Source organism: Mangifera indica, chromosome 12 (genome assembly GCF_011075055.1).
Source record: "Mangifera indica cultivar Alphonso chromosome 12, CATAS_Mindica_2.1, whole genome shotgun sequence".
NCBI classification, from domain to species: domain Eukaryota; kingdom Viridiplantae; phylum Streptophyta; class Magnoliopsida; order Sapindales; family Anacardiaceae; genus Mangifera; species Mangifera indica.
Window position 1 is genome coordinate 1,964,061 of NC_058148.1, and position 23,291 is coordinate 1,987,351.

A 23,291-nucleotide genomic window follows, 5' to 3' on the forward strand; every position below is an offset into this window, starting at 1 on the left:
CATCATATACATTCCTTAAAGCACATGTTCTTCATCTTAAAATCATAAGAACATGGAAAAAAGAAATAAAACTCAACCAAGAAAGATTCAGCCAAGAGTTATACAGCAAAACATGCGTGAAAAATTTGATTTCCTACCAAATTAACAACATGCATGTACACATATGATACATATATATACCCTTATGTATAAAAATCATATATTTAGCTTCAAAAACACATGCAAGGTGTTGAACCATACTTTGGTACCATTTGAAAGATTGGGTGAAGAGAATAGATGCAAAACAAACATACATGTCAAAAGAGAAAGAATCAAAGCATGCATTTGCAAAAGAGAAAAAAGATAAGAATTTTACCTACTCTTTTACCTCTTATATGGTTATAAGATGATAGAATAAGTCTCCCACTTGCAAGACCTCCAAAAAACGTCCACCATCAAGCGAAAATACAACCCTTATTGTGAGGTAGATTGAGAAGAGAGAGTTTTGCAATTTAGTGAGAGAAGTTTTTGGTTTAAAATGGACTAACTCATTTTGAATTAATTAATTTCATTTTTTATAATAGTGGTTAGTTGTAGTTTTCTAAAATTCTACTTTTGACCCTCCAAAATGTTGATTTAAATATTTGTCATGTGTGTATATATATATATATATATATATATATATATATATATATATATAGCCATATTAGTTTCATCTCACTAGCACTTTAACCTTTAAGAAGTTATTTTTGCATTCATATAACATTTTATATGATTCTTATTATCTTTCAGAAGGTGCTAAGTAATCCTAGATAATTAATTCTCTCTCTCGTAAACTTGATTTATTGGTGTTTCCTTGTTTTGTAGGTTCAGGTGCTAAGCAATCCCAGATAATTAATTCTCTCTCTCGTAGCCGTGAATTCTTTTTTGGACGATCTGAAAATGTATCTGAAAACTCAATGACTATAGTAAACATTTAACAATATGTTAGAACCCCTAAACCACAATGAAGAAATACTCCATCAAACCTAAAATATCCGATTATACGTTCCATATAAGCGATATTCTTCTGTTATCCAATCCAAATTGATTTTGGACTCATGGATTGTCAAAGTCCTAAATTTAATTCTTTACAAATCATCCATTTAAATATTCGAAACATATCATAACAAATATCCTTCGTATGACTTACATTATACTCTGATCAAAGATTCAATTTTCAATATTTATCAATGTTCGCCTCAAAACTCAAATTCGAATTGAATCAACAGATATTTAGAATCTAATACTTTTCGAGTCAATGAATCTCATATTGACCATCATTTTTCTTCACATACAAATAACATATGATCAATATGGTTTGTTTTATGAGATGTGGTTAATCTCATATAAATACACCATATAGATCACACATATCCATATCAGATCCGACTATGACGTTTTAAGTCAAAAGATTATTTCGGTCAATAGTATAATCTTATGATAAGTTATTGACTATGATTTAATAACCATGTGAGTTATCATTATTAGTCATATTTGAAAAATAATTTTTTAACTGTTAATTCATACTAATATCCTAATGATATGACCATCATTATCACCCGCATTAATATCATCTCATAACATTCAACAAAGATATTCAAGATGTTTATTATGTGATATAATTGTCTAAGTTATATTATATCTGTAGGAAACAATTCGATGATTTAATTTGTATTAAGTGAGTTATCTAGATAATTCATACACATTAGTTATATTATCACAAAATAAAAAAACAATTTATACATATGAATAAATTAATTAATTCTTTATTAATAAATTATTTAAAAGTTATATATAAGGTGAAATACCATGAAACCGATAATACAAATTATTCTTGAGACATACTATTAATATATATATGTGTGTGTGTGTGTGTGCGCGCGCGCGCACGAAAATGTCAATGATAATTGAGGTGAGAAAAGTTGAATTAAAAAAATAAAGATTATTTTGTTGACCTTTTTCTAGCATATTATAGCGATAATAAAACAATATAATGTGTTTTTGGTAAATAATTATAGGAAGATACAAGAAGAACAAGCAAACAAGGCACGTGTTCATTTTGACGCAAAAGTTTGGCATGTTTTTAGTGCAGGCCCATCTCGAAATGGCAATTCTTTTATCACTGGAAGCGAAATTAAGCAGAATTTAACAGAAAAAAAAAATTGGATGATTAGTAAATAAAATTACCAAAAAAAAAATTTAATCACTGAAACCTCCCATTCAAGCCTACAACGGGGTGAGCCAGGAGAAGCAAGCTACAGTTTGTGGACTCAACAACGTAGCCCGCATGGGTTTTGCTACCCTACTTATGGCTGTGGATCTGAGTTTCTCAATAGAATCTTTCATTGCGTGGTTGTCACCGTAGCCTCCACGAAATAGAGGTACTACACCACGAACATTTTACTCCAACGCTTATGAAGTACCTTTTTCTATTAGTACAATATGCGAGTAAACCCATAATTAATGCTTTCAAATTCAGACCAAACATGAACCCGACAAGTCTAAACCAATTAGACCAATAGTGAGATTGATATATTTAATCAAAGAACATTATAACCTAGCATAATCATATTAGATGAATGCGGCTCGAATACTAGTGGTACAGTACATTCTCTTACAATAGCTATTTAAACTTTAAACATCAACTTAGACTAGAGTAAACTTCGGGTCTCAATCAAATCAGTTCAACCAACCTGACCAGGCTTCAAAACAATGGCATTATCTTTATTGGTAAACCTGGTTTTAAATGGTTTATTTCTGAAGAATGACTATCTGGATCAATTGATAATTTTTTAAGATCATCGAAATTCGAATAATTTAAGCATGCCTATAAATAAACAACCTTTTGTTCCCATCTTTAAATTTGACAAATTAAATGAGTAAAATATAAAGACAAATGGAGAAAGAGCTATATATAACATGAATATTACATAATTTATTAGAACTGAATAATTTTTTTTTTTTTTTAACAGGTAGCCCCCTTCTGAATAGTTTATTTATTTTCTTCAATCAGAAAAGGGGCATAAGATGATTTAAATTATTGATAAAAGCTGAAAAGAAAAGCAGAAGAATAGATAGAGAGTGGCCTTACCATGAAGGTGCAGCATAAAAATCATCAATCTCCGTCTTCGGTCTCCTCATTGTCATCTAAATTAGTTTGGCCATATCTATATCCATCCTCGACATTGTCACGATCTTCCTCAGTTTCTTCACTGTCTTCTTCCTCGTAAACTTCTTCTTTAAGAGGCCATGGTTTTCTCACGATGCTCAAAGTTGTGGGAGATGGACTTGAGCCTTTGCGCTGAGTGATCTTGGAAGAAGGCACCTTCAAGTTTGGTTTTGCCCTGCTTTGTTTCTGACTTTTGCTGCCCCCACGCTTTCCAGTATAGGCATCTTGATCACTAGCTTCATCCATATCATTATCAGCATTGTGTGCAACATTCTCATCCGCGTGGCCAGGATGCTCTCTCTTCAAATGAAGTTTAAGCTTGTATTCATGAATGTAAGCTTTCTCACACCCTTCATAAGGACAAGCGTAAGGGCGATCAGATGACGCAGAGCCATAAACAGCTGCAGAACTCTTGGAAGTTTTGTTATCCTCTCAGGAGGTGTGGAGTATTTGGGGGCATCCACTGCCCCACTCTGTCAAATAAAGTTGTTACTAAGAATCAGATGTAAAATCTCAGTTAAAATTCTACTGCCATGGTTAAACAAACATTTCAAATATCTACAGGAAAGAAACTGGCAAAACATTCCAGTGAGAAATGATTGATATTTTCTAAGTTGTTTCAATCATGGTTTTAAAACCCAGACCAAACCAGCTAGTTCAACTGGTCTGACTGGGACCTAGTAGCCAACCTGGTCCAGGTCAAATTCTAAAGGAATATTAGCCATTGAACTAGATCAATCCATGGTTGAGCCAACTAGATCATGCTAGGTCACAGTTCAACTGTCGGGTCAATTTGGTCTAATGGTCATGCTAACGTTAGCATGATTTGTAAAATGTTTTGCATTTGTTGGGACTCATACCCAAGTCCCTGCAATTGCAAGGCAAGCAATGCACCATCGGATCATAATTCCACTTGGTTACATATTGTTCTAATTTTTATTTAATCTCTTTTAACTAGAAAAATGTTAAATTTTGCAATTGCTACTCAAATCCCAATAGTTGAGAGGAACTACACCATACCACCAAGCCACAAATTTGTTCAGTATATGTTTTTTTTTTTTGTGTGTGTGCGTGTGCGCGCGCACGTGTGTTTTTACAGTAATGCTGATGTTGTAGTTTGTTAGGATTCCAAATACAAAGTATAAGACTTGTATCTTATAGTGGAAAGTATGAGCTTCTAGTGTGGGGATTATATAGTCTTAAGCTCTTCAATCTCAATAATTAGTTTTAAAATACAGTTCTCCTAAGGTTCAAATTATTTGATATTAGAGTCATTCTTATGTCTCCTAGTTGCAATCGTGCAATGCGGGTGATGATGTCGATATTGCAGTGTTTGCTAAAGGCACAACCAGCTTGTATGAGCGTCAAGGTTGTAGAGCGTAGTTATATATTAAAATTTCAAGTACAAAATATAGGATTTGGATCCCACATTAGAAAATATGGACTTCTAATGTGGGGTTTATATGGTCTTAGGTTTTCCAATCTCACTAATTAGCTTTTAAGATATGATTCTTCTAAGGTTTATATCACGGTCCAGGTCTAAAAACATTGTCCCAATAAATATGCTAATTATATATAATAACTAATATGAATTACAAAAGATTTATATGAATTTCAAAAAAAAAAAAATTAACTTACAATATTTCAAAACAGTAAATTAGAAACCAGGAATAAAAGGAGAATCTAACAGGTTGTGAATAGTACTGACCTTCTCATGGTGTGATGAAATGTGATTCTTTAACTTGTATTCATGAGCATATCTCTTTCCACAATCTGGGTAAGGGCAGATATGATAATTTTCTTGTGAATGCGTTTTCATGTGTGACCTCAGGTTAAAATCCAAGGAGAATGCCTGCAATTCTCATATCTTAATTAGATTAAACACAGATGGTAAGCACATAAACAAGGCAATGAAAACAGCGTATGAAGCAAAGGCAGTGCGTCAAGGTAATTTGCACACCATGCATGACAACTGCAAGACAAAACTATGAATTTTTGTATGCATAATTCAATCAAATCAACCTAAACTAGATTCTCACTGTTGATTTTCAATCAGATACATTAAGCTCCCTTTTAACCTTGATCATTCCTCTTAATTAAATACACATTTTATAATTATTTGCATTTGCAACAAGAATTTATAATGGAATATTACTGAAGGTCAAATTAACCACACAGAACATTTTTCAAATTTCCATGACCAAAATGTCAACAAGCTTTATAAAATTGTTTGCCCAAACACAGAACAGATAGAAAACCATGTATATAATAGTGTTGCAAGAAGTAATTCAGGCCCATAAAAAGCATCAATTTTTAAATATCTTCTGCAAAATAATATATTTTTATATTACAGAGCCAACAGGGAGCCAGAGGAAAAATTAGACAAAAATAGTCAGAATTGTAGATTGATCACCTTACCACAACCTTCATGAGGGCACACAAAGTCTCTTTCTCCAGTATGAATGAGGAAGTGTCTTTTCAGCTTTGAACTATCCAAAAACTTCTGCAGTATAAAGAAAAACTACTTCAGACACTTTTATATAAGACCTTAAAGCAGATTCTCAATTACATTAAAAAATATTACACACGGCAATGAATGAAAACAGATTGCAAATCAGTCAGGCTCAATTGAAATCAGAAACCTCAGCCACACCAACAAAATCACCTGATACCACACTTTGTTTTCTCTATTCATTGAAATTTAGCTCCATTTCTTGATGCAAACTGTAGTTATTTCCTCAAAACTCTAAACAATTTAACCTAAAAAAAGTCCCCACATTTCTCAGTTATAAATATAAATATTGAACACCAAGGTTACTGAATTGCACAGTTAGACAACTTAAGTACTCAACACATCCTGTCAACCTTGTAAAGAAGTTTATATTCTTGACTGATTAAAAAAAACATTGGATAAAGCCAAAAGATGACCTCAACAAGTAAATTTATCGTATTAATACAACACATAACTAAGGCGGGACACTTGCCAAGTGCTTCAATTGATACAAGAAAAAAGGAATAAATTGATAATTGCTTAAACTTGGATTGGCTACCAGAAGCCTTTCATTTTCTGAAAAAACATAGTCGTGTCATGGCCACTATTCTGGCTCCATGCAGTCTAGAACAAGGAAGGCTAACATATGAAACAACTCAGGTCTCCCGGAGGTAATCTAAAGAAATACTTACACTGAAGTTGCTAATTTGAAGTACAGAAAACCTTCATGATCAATAGCTAGTGATGGTTCCATGGTTTTTCAATAGATACTTGAAACCAATTAAATCTGTATTTATTCTCAGTGGCTATTTAGTACTTAATAATTAAACTCATGCCTGATCAGATCAGGTTTGTCCAATCCAGTTTTTTCAGAGTAAAGTAATAGTGATGAAATCACGCTAAACAGATAAATTAAAAAAAAGAGAAATGTCCAGCACAATACACATGTATAAGATATAGCATCAATAAAATTCAACATAGCACAAGCTCAGACAATAATTCTTGTTGAGTAGCTCATTTTGTGCAGTTGGCTTCTTGTTGGTTACTTATTGGCTCTCTTCTCTTGAATTCTATCTTTGCTTTAGGCCAATAGATAGGCTTTCAAGAGAGTTTGTACTTTTGGAAGACTTGTTAGTTGGTTGTATGTCTCATTGTAGGTTTGCTCCTCTCCCAGGGGATTGTCCTGCGGTAGGAGATCCCCTCAATGGGACTTTGTATATCCTGTTTTCTCCTTTAATGAATTTACTTACCCAAAAAATACATAATACTTCTTACACTAAATGCAAAGACTTCTTTTGCAATCCACACAGACCAGGAAAACACATTTATAAACACAGTTTAAAAATTATATATGCAGAAACATGCATGTGTCTTTAAGTCTAGATTTTAGAGTTTAGTGTTTAATAGTGTTCAGCATCACCCATATCTTTAGCCATAGATCACAGCTCAACTAAAATTTACTTCTTGTTATTTACAAAAGTCTTAAAAATATATCCTAAAAGCATCAATAAAAACCAAAGGAAAAATGTTAGACATTTTACCTTTCCACATCCATCTTAGTGACAAACATATTGTCTCTCTCCATGGATGTGCGAATGCTTTCTCGATGCACCAGCATCAATGAAGGTCTTCCCACAGCCTTCATAGCTGCAAAGGAATAGAACTTCAGTTGTAGGTTCTGGTTCTGGCTCTGGGGCCTCAGGCTCCCTTGCCTTCTCTTTCAAGGCCCTCAAAGTGTTCTCTAAACACAACGAAAAAGGGGGATCTCATTTTAAAAAATTAAATCACAAATCCATAAGAGAAAAACTATCACAAAAAAACCCTCCATGAGTTTACCCTCTTACACCACTCCCACCTGCCACCACAAAATCTCACGACAAATCAGAAAACTAAATGCCTAAGCATAGAATGATTAGTCATATTAATCCAATAACTGAAACAGGTCAGACAGAACATAATGTGAAAACAAAAGAACAAACAGTATATGCAAATCTAGAACCTAGAAAATACCAAAAAATACATATGAAGCAGTCAAAATAGAATCGTTCAACCATCTCAGGGCCTGACTGTAGTTTGAGAGAATAAGTTTACCATGTAACTAATTATCAGAAATAAGTTTAACATAGTTACCCATAAACAAAACACTTTTACCTTAAAAATAATGCAGGTTGCAGAGTTGCATAGCATCAAAAGAGGAGAGCAGTCAATAATAGCACAGACAGAAAAATATCTTTCAAGTAGGGAACCATAATGAAGAGTTAAACACGAATAAAAGTATACATTTTGATCCAGGAAAAATATGTGCATGTTTTTATGTTCAAATAAATCAATATCCTTGTCTCCACAAGAATCTTATTTAATTCAAAATGAAAGAACATGAATCCCAAATTTTTCAGTTCGTGGAACATCCTAAACATAAAAAACAAATCTCAATATCGTAAAATCTAGATTGGATTGGCCTATGAGAATCTGCAAGCACAAGTCTTCCTTACATCTCAATTTGCAAAACAAAAATTCTCATACTTTTGCATATAAACATATCAATCATTTATGTATTCAACTGCAAGCATCATAAAGAACTAAAGAAAGTGCAATTACCTACCATTTACCCATCTATAAAGCTGGCACTTTCCACCAGTGGCCACAACATCTTGGGGAACCCTACAAAGTAAATTTTTTTTTTTTTCAAAATATTAAAACATAAATAAACACAAGGGTAATTGTTAAATGTACATTTTGTGAAAAAAAAAAAATACAAATGCAATGTTTAAACTCAGCCTTAGTACAATAAGAATGAAACCCAGACAGAAAAAGTGAAAATTTGCAAGAACAAACAGATGAAAAACGCCTAAATTCACCCAAAAAAATCGATATTTTTATAAAATTAAATTTAAAAAAAAAAAAACCTTCAATAGCCATGCAACATTACAGGGGCTTTAAATATACAGCAATAGTGAATGTACCCACACACAGAAACCGAAAATTCGCCACTAAAATGGTGGGCGGTTGCTAGATTCACCCTAATTTCAATACTTTTCATAAAATTAAACCACAAACATTCCTTTAGAGTAATGCAGCATTTAAAGGGTTAAAAAATACAACAATAGTGCATGGAATCCAGACACAGAAACCGGAAATTCAACAGACAATCAAACCAAAAATATTCCTTTAAAGTAATGCAGCACTTAAAAGGGTTATAAAAATACAACAATGACGAATGAAACCCAGAAACAAAAAGAGAAAATTCGCCAGAACAAAGAGATAGGCAGTGGCTAAATTTACCTAAAATCCATATTTTTAAAAGAAATCAAGCCAAAAAATCCCTTTAAAGTAATGCAGCAATTAAAGGATTGAACACATGCAAAGAAAACTCAGAAACAAAAAGTGTAAAATTTGCGAAAGTAAGCATACGGGAAAGGGTGAAACTTACCATTCTTTAGACCATTTAACGTCGGGAGCTTTGGATTTGAGAATGGGGCGTTGTTCAAAGAAACTGTGAGTGTAATGAGCGTCCATTTTTCTACAGTTTTAAACTTCTTGTTTTGTCGGTTTACTGTTTTATTGAATCGAAGAAGCAGAGATTTTTAGAGTAGGGTTTTGATTAGGCTTTAAAGAAAAAAGAGAAATCGGGAGAGTGAAGGAAAGGCCTAGTGAGGTTTAAGTGAAACTGTCCCCGTCGAGTTGATGGAGATACTGGAGAAGCTACTTACCCAAGAAAAATATAATGGAGAAGCTGCTTTGTCAAGTATCATGATGGAATTTGGCTACTGTTTTCCCACCCCAGGTACGATGAAATGATAGATTGAAGAAATTAATTATCCACCAATCTTCTAAAGTAATTATTATTTTAATAGTTAAAACTTAAAAGTTATTTATATCCTTTTATTACAGAAATGTATTGGAGGGGTAAGTGTTATTTTTTTAAATTTATCATAGTAAATTAGTTTATTAATATTTTTTTATATAAAAAGTTATTATATTTATCTTATATATATTTTAAAAATATAATATAGTTTTAATAGTTTATATTATGATATATATACTCTTAATTTATTGTATATTTTTTTGGTGTAATTATCAATTTTGAAATTTTTGAATGGTATATTAAAATTTTAAAAATTTTAACAATATTCTCAAACTTTTTTCAAATTTTAAAAATCTCTTAAATCATTAACACATTTAATATTTAAAAAATTATAATTTACCTTTAAACATAAAATTATACGTCAGTGACACCCCTATCAATATTAGTATTAATTTTTTCTATTTTTAATTAAAATTAATATAAATTAGAATATAAAATTATTAATAAAATTTTAAAAGTGTTATTTAGTTTCAGGGTTTTTTTTGTCCATCTAGTAATTTTATAAAAAAAAAAAGAATTTGTTAAAATTTTTAACATATAGGTAGAAAATTGGTTTTTCAAACCTAACATATGGGTATCGTCATTTCATCAAACCTTGGGCAGGAAATAGTCATTTGGCCATTGGTTTACTTTTTCTTTTTGTGTTGATGATACTTTCTCACCCTCTAAACAAGTTTGAAGCCAAATCGAGTTGTTCTAAGTTTGAATTGTGAATTGGATCGAAAAAGTCAGATTCTATTAAAGATTTAGTTTATTTTTATAAACAAATCAAATTTAAATGAATTCAAATATTTATATTTGAGTTAATTCAAATCAAATCTAAAGTTAAATAATTTCTTAATCACTTTGATTCTCAACTCATTAATCTCGAATTGAACCTTTTGGGTTTGAGGTGACTTTAAAAGAATTTGAATATCAAAATTCAAAAGTTACTTTTTAACCATTAAAATTTTTTTTTTTCACAAACTTCAATTTTATCACTTGTACCCCTATCATCAATTGAAAAAAATCAAAACTTGAACAAGTATTATTTTAAATGGTCAGAATAGTGTTGTCAAGTTTGACCTTCGCTAGATTGCATCAAGTGGTGTGATATAGCCAAAATCACACTTAGGATGGTGCCAAATCTAACTTGAATTGCATTGTTCTGGTGTGATTTAGGTCAAATGACACATGGGATAATGTGATTTAGGCCAAAACACACCATCAAGTACAATTCTTACCAAAGTCAACATCCCAAGTATGATTTGGTCAGGATTACACCTACTAATTCTTCAACAACTTTCATTGTGGATGACTTTTTTAATTTGTAATTTATTCTTTGTATTATCAACCTTAAAAAGTAATGTACATTAGGGGTGTAAAAAACTTTAATAAAAGTTTGAGGGGAAAAATGTCATTCCATAAGCATAATAAGGATAATAGGTTATTCCATTCACTTAGCATGTTTTACTAAAGGGACTTACACAATTGAGAAAACTAAATTTTTCAACTTAGATTGTGAAAAATATTTTTATGAAAAACCATGGGTAGGAAAATGTTATCTCTCTATTATAATTCAATTAAACAAATATATTTATCCATTTGAGAAATTAATTCAATTAACTTGATCTAAACATAATTAACCTATTTTTTTAATATTAAATCAATATAATCATGAGTTTGTACAATGATGTAAATGCGCATATATAAAGCGCTTTAAATTTTTGAAAATTTACATTCCCACCCCATGTGGTAAATTTTTTCTCATGCAGACTTCTTTGCAATTTCCGTTAGTTTTTACTTTAGTTTTCTTATGATGAAAATAGCATAAAAAGTTAATAAATCATTTCTTATTATGTTTAATACTACTAGTGTAGAGATTTAAGTATATTGATGTATATTTTAAGTGTTTTGGGGTTAGGTTTTCTGGTTAGAAAATTTGCAAAAATAGCTTCATTCCTTTGCATTATGGATGAAATTTGTTAGGAGTTTTATGTTATAATGGGTTTAGAATTGGTTGGTGATGAAATTGAATTTGAAAAATCAAGTTTGATGGTGGTTTGATCACCATGTGAGATTTGCTGCCACTGCACAAATTCACGTGGTGAGAGGAGTTAAAGATGAAAGGTGTAACTGTGAGTTTTCAAACAATGCAAGGATTGCATGGTGGGGGGGGGGGGGGGGGAGTGTGAGTTTTTGAACAAGACATACAAGATCACATGGTGGTGATGTATACGCAACTTCATTGTCATTTTTGAGATCCAAGCCATCCTCAAATCTCCATGTAGCCTTTGAAGCCAAGAAGAATAAAGTTCTAGCAAATCCTAAGCCAAAGGAAGCATCGCACATTCAATTTTGGCCCAACACCACTTTTGAGATGGTCTCATTGCATGCACCCAAGGTCAAAGTGAATAGTTTACTCCAATTGATCCAAAAGTGTGATTTTGGAAGTCCATCAATGGCCCAAACATCCAAACATCATTTTTAAAAGCCCAAAGAGCCTAAAATTGGTTTTTAGTTACATTGGAACTAAATTAGAATTCGGTCGTTTTAGTTAGGAAACATCATTCTTAAAGTTAAGGAAAAAACAACTAACTTTTATCTTTACTTAATTACTATGTATGGGTTTGGTTTAGAATGAGTGGCTTAACTTAATTCATGCCATTTTTAGTTGACTTTTATAGGAAATATTGTATCATTGCCATCCATGCTTCCTATATAAAGGGGTGGATCTTCATTTGTAATATGTTAGCATTTTGAATGAAAATTTGAAGAAAAGTTTTGTTGGTTGTTATCTCATTTCCTTTATCCAATCATTCTTGGTGGAAGAACCCAAGGTTGGTGGAACTTTCCTTTATGCCTTGGTTACATTTTATGTTTCCCTTGAAATCCAAAGTGTGAAGACTTGAATGTGTGTTGTATGCCTCGGGTTACTGTTCACAGTGTGTGATTTTGCAATTTCCAATTTTTGCCAGCGAACTTTGAAGCTAGTTTTGAATGTCTTGTTGATTCAGTTGTGGTTGACATTATACACAGTTAGAAAGCTCTTTGAATGTTTTTTTCTAATGATATATAATTTACATGATTTGGAGGTCATTTGATTGGTTAAAATAGAAAGACAAATTGTTTTTGTGTCAAATAAATAATAATTTCCATAACTGAGTTTGTGTGTTGTTGTATTATCTTGATGAAAATGCACCAGGTGTTAAATGAAAGTTTTCAAACAGCTGGCCATACAGATCCTATGACAGGGGTTAAATGCCAGTTTTCAAATAGTTGGCCATGCTAGATCCCATGGTAAGTAACTAAATGTGAGTTTTCAAACAGTTCACTATACGGGATTACATGGTGGGAATGAGGTTAGTGCAAGTTTTCAAACAATGTGAGATTATATGGTAGGGGTTTTTGAAATTTTTTTTAGTTTGGGGGTTTTTTGATATTTTCTATTTTACAGGGAAATTATAAACTTTCCATGATAAGGTTTTTTTTATATGTAGTTTTTAAATTTTTTGTCTGTTTTTCCAAATAAAGCATGTGTTAAAAATGAATTCATTCTCAAGGAACACGTTGATACGAGTAACACTCCTCCAAATGGTAAAAATAGTATCCGTTACTTATCTTCAAGTATCCTATAAAGATACACTTTTTGAATTTAGTGCTCAACTTGTTCGAAATCAATTTTTTGACATAAGTTTCACAGCCCCAAATCCTCAAGTAAACTAGATTGAGCTTTTGAGAAGTCCACAACTTGTATGAAATTTTATCCACAAATTTATATGGGACATAGTTCAATGTATAGACAATAATGGTAATCTAGATTAGGTTGTCGCACATTAGTTGTGTAGTGAACATCGGTCATGTAGCACACATATCAGACAAACGATGCATACGTCGAAAAAGCGGTGTGTACTTTAAGCAAGAGGCAAAACTTTCAAACGTATTTTAGGCAAAAAATAACTACATGCCAAGTAGAAAATCTTTGAGCCAGTGTTCCATGTGTGCACCCTTACGTGTTATGGTACACCTACACCATTTAAAATTTCTGCAACTAGTCATGCACTCATGTCGAGTGATGTTGATTCTTAAATTTGTTAAGTAAATAACATGGTTTGATATGTGATTTCCTATGGTTGTATGCATGAGCTCTACAATTGGATTTATTGCTTTGAGTAGCAATTTCTTGGGTAGGGTGTTCCTCAAATTTAATTGATAAAATTTCCTATTAGGGTAGATGTCTTAGAGCCAATTGATTTAGCATTTGTAATTGTGATTTTAGATTCATTAATTAATAAAGGATTTATTGTTATTTAATGTATATATGATTGTGCGAATAACATGCCCTTAAAATAGTAGTACTATGACAAGGGAATCAGACAATTGATCATAAGAACCTTATATACACATTAGGTGGTCATTCTAGAAACATCCGTAATCTTGATATTATAATGAACAAAGGCATATGTAATGATGATGAAATTATCATAGTGTTAAGCGACCCTATTAAAAGTTGGCGACAATTTTCACGTGTCGAAACTATTTATAGATAACTTGGTGTAACACATAAATACATATTGTAGACATGTTTATCACACTGACCCCACTAGAGAATATCTATATGAATTATTGCTCTTGTGTCTATGGAATAAATTCTTTGAATACCATAGGTGTATGTGATCTTATGACTTGAGGTCATCAGACCGTCTTGTATATGGATTAGTATGGTTTGACATTATGCAATATATCGCTATAACTGTGGTATCATAAAAACAGTATACACCTATATTGTAAGATACAAAAAGTAATGATTGATCAATAATATATTTGTCACTCTTAAGCATATGAGAAGATGTCTCACATATGAATACTTAATGACATTCATGACTACTTAAATCTATGACCACAATGAGTAAGATTGTAGTCTAATCCATTTAAGTCATTAATGTGTATCAGTTTATACCAAAAAACTACAAAGATAGACACATTTCATATCTTAGCCTTAAGAGATATTAGTTGATGAAATGATTGAATTACACGTAACTATGATGTTGTAAAAGTTTAAGAGATGTCCGTTGACACTTTATCATCTGGGTGGACAAGATGCTTTACTAGCGGTTAATCTTGGTCTGTTTCTGAATTTAACCTAAAGTCAAAAACTATCGATTCAATGAAAGCTTATAAGTCACACGTATATAAGGGTTAATTCGAATTCATAGATGAGGATCGTTTAATAACAATCCTAATGTTTAGGGAGAGAAAGAATATGATTGATCACATTTTGATCAAGTTTGACTCGGTGTATATAGTGCCATTTGGCACAATGCAAAATTAACATGCATGGCACAACTAGACTACCTTTTTTGGTCTGACCATACAAAGGTCAAAGCACGACACGATTGGAAAAGCCTTGTCCAATCATGCAAAGCATGATTCATGTCGTGTGGTACACTTTAGTGTCCACTCGTACATGGTTTAAAGTATGCTAGGTGGCACACAAGTTTACCACCCATGCACGTGTTGATAGAGATGTTGTTGGATTAAATTCCAATGAGACATAGATTACTGCGCACATATAAATAATAATAAGTGTGAGTTATTAATATATATATATATAATATTATATAGACATACGAATTCAAAAAACTTGGCCTTTGGGTTCTTTGAAATTTCTCTCTTCCCGTGAACATGTTCTCGTCCAGCACAACCTTTTTCCTAGACAACCTCTCATGTTCATGTTCCATGTGGATACCAAGGTATCGTCTCATGACGATTTGAGAGCATTTGTTTTTTCATCACGTGAAGACTTAGAGAAACCACCAACATAGGTATAAACCCTAAGATACCCTATGATTGTTTTGAATGTTCATGTTAAATATGTTCTAAAATGGATATCCTAGTCAAGGTTTTAGGATTGGATGATTTTATAAATTTTTAATTCTACTGTGTTGCCAATTAACAGTGTCTTAAAACTTTACAATGGTATCAGAACCACTATTTAGACATATTTTTATGAAATTAAATCTGTTTGTTTTGATTATTTTACCTGTTATTGCATATAATTGAATTAATAAAAACTTTTAAATTGGTAAAGTTAATTTGTAATTGTGTTATCACACGATTTGCAGAGTTTCATGAACAACATAAACATGTGTTAAATTATTGAGTGATGTTTCTTATTGTTTTGTTTGAGTTTGTAATTTTTATAGGCTAAATATAGGTTGAAAGTTGTTCTTGTCAGTGCAAGTATAATTTATGTGTCATGTTTTGTCACCCCGATAGCGGCTAACCAAGAATGAGATTTTTTAGATTTTTCATCACTGAAAATATAAAAAACTCATCTAAAAACTGCCATGAATGGAGGTGTCATCTATAAAGACTTTACACCAAAAAAGGGGTCACAGCTAGACCAATTTTAGTCCAACCATGACACATCCTTTAGTGTTTGGCATTATAAGTGTCACAACTAGACCATCTTCAAATTAGTTCAGTTGTAACACATAAAGAACACCTAAAGGTGTCATGGTTAGACCATTCTCCAATTTGTCCAATTGTCACACATCATGGATGGTGGCACCTAATCGTATCATGGTTACACCGATTTTCATGTCGGTCTAGTCATGACTTATCATTGTGACATATGTCTAGCTTTGAGACAATTATATATCACGGTTGTACTGTTTTCATATTGGTCTAGTTGTGTGTGGTCGTACATCCTTATAAAATTTTGTTGAATTCCAAAATCACGATTGGATGTTTTTCCTGCATGCTTGATAAAGTTGAAAATTACCATTGATCCTATTTTGTTGAATTTGGGTCGAATTAAAATTTTCTTGAGCTTTAAGGTTGAAATAATTTTACAGTATTTTAGAGACTAAAATGTAATTTTACACTTGGCTAAGTAATAATTAAATTTTAGTTTTAATTGGATGTACGTATACATGGTGTCTAGTACACAGACAATAAAGCGATGTGAATATTTTTTTATTTTTTTTAGGTTGTAATTCAGAAATAGGGCTTACACGCCCTGTTTTAATTCTTCTTCTTCTTTAGTTTAGGTTATTATTTTATTTTCTTGGAATTATGTAACTAGGAAATAAAACCATGTAATTATTGAAAATTAGAAGCGAAAGAACAAACACAAAGACTTAAACATGAAGATTCGCTTAGATTGACCAGTCAAACACTTCTTGCCTTAAGGGGCTTGACATTAGTTCCAGCTATGTGTTCACATATTATTTTTACATTGTTGTATATATGTAGATGGTTATATTTTGCAAATATTATCTAACATGCGACTTTAATATGATGAAACTAATTAATCTAAAACTCACAGATCAAATATTAAGTCTAAGATTAAATTAGTGTCTTTCAATATGATGTCTTGATTAAACCCTTATTTATTGAAACCTTGTTCGGCAAAGTGAAAGACAAACTTTTATTAGACAAAAAATTAGGAGATATTAAAATTAGGTCTGACTTAATTAGCGTATTTTGTCTGTTCATCGAAGCGAAGATGAAGTATATTAAAGATATGAGTAAGGAATGCATTTATTGATGCAAGAAGATATGTGATATCTATCGTACTGACACCAAGAGTCACATTTAAGGTCACATGAGTTATTGGGGTAAAACCTAACTTAAGATAAAAAGCTTTTGGTGATTAATTTGAAATTTACCTGTTCGATTAATATGAACTTGCTTGCCAAAGTAAATGAGAGAATTAATGCAATAAGATATTGGTCCACTAGAAAGTTCATCAGAACTTTTCGAGTACAATAGTAAGGATTATCGACTTGAGAAAAATAGTTAAAGCATTTTAATTAGTTAAATCCATAATTAAAATGAAGATTAATTAAGAATAAAATTACTAATTCCTTTATCTAAAATTGTAGCTGAAATATTCATCATGTCAAACCCAACGTATCGATCAATTCTCAAAAAGAAAATAGGCTCATTGGAAGCAATTTTGTTGATTGTTACAAAAATCTTTAGATTATTTTACGTTAGGAGAAGAGGTTGTATAACCTTGAGTAGTCGTTGCCCTATGAGCTTGGTCTCGATGTCACCTAAAGGGAAAAATATAATTTTAATAAGTATTTTGATGACTTAGTAGAAGTTCAATGTCTTATGTTAACTTGCATAGTACCTAAACTTCAAAAACAACAAGAGAAAATGGATGTTCCATCTACACTTACATACCTTCGAGAATGATATATGGTGTCAAAAACGTTATTTGATTGCAAACACTCCGAGGAAGGACAAGTCAACTTTCATGTGATCAAGTTGATTGGTTATATTGAACGGTTAGAGACTTTAGACTTCATCATGAATAATGAGCTTGCCGTTAACCTATTGTTAAAATCCTTCCTTAAATTGTATTTTAATTTCATTATGAATTTTAATATAAACAAAAGGAGAAAACCCTTGAGAAATTGTTGTATATGCTTAGATAGGCTAAACAAGAGATACCAAGGTAGCTTTGACTAATGTGCTTGTGATTGACGCCTATACACCTAAATCTAAGGCTAAAGGAAAAGATAGATCCAAGGCTAAATGTAAATGATAAGCCTGAACACAAAGCAAGAGAGTAACTAGATACTACTACTCAACCAATAGGTGGTGCAGGGAAGGGAAATGTTATCTGCTTCTATTATGACAAAACTGATCACTAGAGGAGACATTGTAAGGCCTTCTTAGAGAACAAGAAGAAGAAGGCTATTGAAGCATCTACTTCAGGTATGTTTATTATTGAGATAAACTATTCTCCTTATTCATCCTTGGTTGTAGACATAGGATATGATTCTCATATTTGCTCTGACATATAAGGACTATGATAAAGTAGATTAATCCCCAAATGAAAGGTTGAGTTATATGTTGGAAATGAAGCACGCATTGTTATATTAGTCGAAGAGATTTATTATCTTAGATTACCCACTAAGGTAGTTCTAGAATTAGTTAATTGTTATTATATTCCTTTTGTTTTTAGAAACTTAGTTTTTGTATCTATTTTAGACAAAAAGATATTCATTTTTTATTACTAGTGGTACTATACCCATTAGCTTAAGTAATATTCTTTATGTAACAATTGAATTGTATAATGGTTTATATTTTCTAAAACTAGATAATGAAATTCTCAATGTACAAAGCAATAAACAATTGAAATTGAATAAGATGATACTATATATTTGTGGCATTGTAAGCTAAGCCACATAAGACCAAAATATATATCAAAACTTCTTAAACAAAAAGTCATACAATTATTTGACTTCTAGTCTCATGATGAATATGAATCGTGCTTATTGTATAAGATAACCAAAACGCCTTTCATTAGACACAGTGAAATAGCTAAATTGTTAGGGATCATTCATAGTGATATGTAAGGACCCTTGATAGTGTATAACAGATATGGGAAAGCTTACTTCGTCACATTTATTGATGACTTTAGCATATACAATTATGTGCTTTTAATGAAACACAAATCTAAATACTTTGATAAATTCAAAGAATTCAATAAAAAGGGTAGATAAGCAACTTGATAAACAAATTAAAATCTTTTACACTGATTGTGAAGATGAATACTTAAGTGTTGAATTTCAAAGATACCTAAAGGCACATGAGATAGTTTCTTAACTCGCTTCTTTTGGTATACCACATATAATGGTGTATCTAAACAAACGAATAAGACTTTGATAAAAAGGTAAAGTTCATGATAAGTTTCATTGATCTACCTATGTCTTTTTGGGGCATGCGTTAGAGACTATTCCTTATACATTGAATAGTATCCTATCTAAATCTGTGGATAAAATTCTATACAAGTTATAAACTGGGCGAAAGCTCAGTCTAGATTACTTAAGAATCTTAGGTTATGAAATTTATACAAAGAAACTGATTTTGAACAAGTTAAGCTCTAAGTTTAAAAAGTGTATCTTTGTGGGGTACCTAAAGGTAACTAAAGGATACTGCTTCTACTATTGAGAGGAGCAAAAAGTCTTTGTTGTTTACATTGGTGTACCTTGAGAAAAAATTCATTCTCAAGAGAACTAATAGGAGAAAGGTAAAACTCGATGAAGTTCCTGCTTCAAAGGATACCACAAATATTAGACAGGATGATGTGCTATCACAGATGGTTGATCACGATGAGGAAATTTCTCCATCTTGAGAGGAACAACTTTAGGGCACACAAGAGTTACATAGGTTTACATGAGTACGTTGGAAACCAAAAAGATTTAATTTTCTTATGACTAAGCACAATGATGTACTGCTCATATCTAATGGCAAACCAAAGACTTATAATAATGTTGTCTCGAGTCCAGATTCTAAGAAATGGTTAGACATAATGAAATTTAAAATAGACTCTATATACCAAAACTAAGTGTAGACTCTGGTGGATGCACTTGAAAGGTTAAAACCTATAGAGTGTAAATGAGTTTTGAAAAAGAAAACTGATATAGAAGATAATGTGCATACCTATAAAACGTGATTGGCTGTCAAAAGTTTCACTAAAAAATATGGCATTGACTATGATGAAATATTTTCACCAGTTGTTATGCATAAGTTTGTTACGATTATGCTTGCTATAGTTACGTATTATGACTATAAAATCTTTTAGAAGGATGTTAAAATTGCCTTTTTGAATGGTAACCTTATAGAAGACGTCTACATAGTGTAACCTGATGACTTTGTTCTTGCTAGACAAATAGATAAAGTATGTAAGCTGCAAAATTCCATTTATAAGCTTAAGTAGGCTTTTAGAAGCTGAAATATTTGTTTTAATGAAGTCATTCATGAGTTTGGTTTTATCAAACAAAGATGAGTCATATGTGTATAAGAAGGTTATTAAGAGCGTGATTACATTTCTAGTATTGTATGTCGATGATATTTTGATTATTAGAAATTATATATCAAACTTGTAATTGTAAACGCTTGATTATCCAAGTATTTCTCCATGAAAGACTTAGGTAAAACAACTTACATTTTTAGGATTAAAATTACCAGATAGAGAATGTGGACTATTGTGCCTAAGTTAAAACATATACATAGATAAGGTGTTAACGAGAATCTTTTTAGAGAAATCCAAGAAATGATTTCTACCTATGTCCCATGGTGTATATCTTTCAAAAAAGATGTGTCCATCTTCATAACTAAGAGAGATAAAATGAATAAGATCTCATCTGCCTTGACTATAAGATCAATCATGTACGTCATGTTATGTATAAAAGTTAATGTCTCATACATCTTAAGCATTTGTAGTAGATATGAATCTGATCTAGTGAAAATTGGTGGATGAGTGTCAAGAACATCCTAAAGTACCTAAAAAAAACTAAGGATGTGTTCTTAGTTTATGAAGGGATACTAAATCACTGTTAGAGGCTATAATGATGTCAGTTTTCAAATTAATCAAGATGATTTTAAATCCTAATCAGAGTTTCTGTTTTAATTGAATGATGATGCAATTAGCTGAAAAAGTTCAAGCAAAGTACAATGATTGATTCTATAATAGAGCCCAAGTATATTACCTTTTCAGAAGCGAAAAAAGAAGTTGTATTGATCAAAAAGTTCGTTACTAAACTTAGAGTGGTTCTAAGTATCGTTAAGTTGATTGAACCCTATTGTGACAATAATAGAGCACTTACTTAAGCAAAGGAGCCACGATCACATCAAAGGTTCAAAAACATACTTAAACAATATTATCAGATTCGAGAGATCATGCAACATGATGATATATAGATAAAAAGGATTGATACAGATGACAATTCGACTGACCCATTAACAAAACTTTTGTCACAACAGAAGCATGATAGACATGTAGCATGATTAGGCATTTGATAAATGACTGATTTGCTATAGTGTAAATGGGATATTGTTAGGGTAAATGTCCTAGAGCCAATTGATTTGACATTTGTAATTGTAATTTTATATTCATTAATTAATAAATGATTAACTATTATTCAATTCATATACGTGTCCTTTTATATGATTATGCAAATAACAAACCCTTAAAATAGTAGAACTACGACAAGAGGATCGGACAACTAACCATGAGAACTTTATGTATATATTAGACGACCATTCTAAAAACTTTCGTAATCCTAACATTACAATGAACAAGGATATATGTAATAATAATAGGATTATCATAATGTTGAGCGATCTCACTTAAATGTGGCAATAGTTCCCACATGTTAAAATTGTTTATAGATAGTTTGATGTAACATGTGGATGCATATTGTAAACATACTCATCAAACTGACCCAACTGAAGGATATCTATATAGATGGTTACTCCAATGTCTATAAAATAAATCTTTTAAACATAATGTGTGCATGCGATCCTATGACTTGAGATCACTAGTCTGTCTTGTGTAAGAATCGGTATAGTTTAACATTATCCAATGTATCGTTATAATTAGGATATCATAAAGGTAGTATATGACTATATCGTGAGATATATGGAGGTTACGATTGCTTAATAACGAATTTGTCACTTTTAGGCACATGAGAAGATATCTCACATGATTATATTGAATAACATTCATGACTATTTGAATCTGTGACCACAGTGAGATATGGTTGTAATCTAATTCGTGTAAATAATTAATGTATAACTATTTATATCGAAGAACTACTAAAATAAACACATTTCTATGTCTCAGCTTTGAAAAATATTGGTTAATGAAAAGTACATAACTGTAATATTATAAGAGCTCAAGTAATGTATATTGATATTCTCTCATCTAGGTGGTCATGATGCTTTGCTAGAGGCCAATTTTGATCTATGTTTGAATTTGATCTGAATTCAAACACAATCGATTTGATAGAGAGCTTATGGGTTACACGCATATAGGGTTTAATTTGACCTTAGAAACAAGGATAGTTTGATGATAATCTTAATGTTTAGGAAAAGAGAGAATCTGATTGACCAAGTTTGATTTGGTATGTATAATGTCATTTGGCACTATACAAAATTAACATACGTGGCACTGTTGGACCACATTTTTCTTTGGTCCAACCGTACAAAGGCCAATGCATGGCACAGTTAGACAAACCTTGTCTAGCTATGCAAGACATGATTCATGTCGGGTGGTACACTTTAGTGTCCACCTGTGCATGGTTTAAAGTGTGTTGGATAGTATAGTACACAAGTGTACCACTCATGCACGTGTGTTGATGGACACGTTGGATTAAATTCCAATGAGACATGGATTCCTATGCACATATAAATAACAATAATTGTGAGTTAATTAATATATAAATAATAATAATAATACATATACAACCTTAGAAACACTATCAAAAGAGCTTTGGATTGTTGACGAATCAATAATACTATCCAGTAATGTCAAACTAGGAGATCTTTTGTGTTGGTCACCAATAAGGAGGTAGATTGGTTCAACACACATTCACCTACACCTAAAATTTTATCTTGGTCTTCCTTTATAGTTGTCATAGTCTTAACATCTAAGTCAGTTTCTAATGAACTCTCCTGGTCATTTGCTATCACTAGAACCATGACTAAGGGTACCATATTTCCTTCCTCCAAAAGAGAAGCATTATTCACTTTTATAACCTTATCTAAACTCTGTTGCATCTAAGGTACCTTTGTTTGTGAGGTATTATTCTCCCTTTTAATCACAATACCTATCTCCTCACTCTTATGAGCCTCTGTGCTAGTTATTTCCCTTTTATCTTATGTAGGCCCTACTGTATTAGCTACCTCGCTCTCTTTTGTTTGGTAGTTGTGCCCAAAAACACTATATTTGTCATATC

At 31.7% G+C, this 23,291-nt stretch overlaps 1 pseudogene; it reads right to left on the reverse strand.

The window, feature by feature from the left end:
- Positions 1-2,908: 2,908 nt before the first annotated feature.
- Positions 2,909-9,488, reverse strand: LOC123192494 (annotated as a pseudogene).
- Between the last annotated feature and the right edge of the window lie 13,803 nt (positions 9,489-23,291).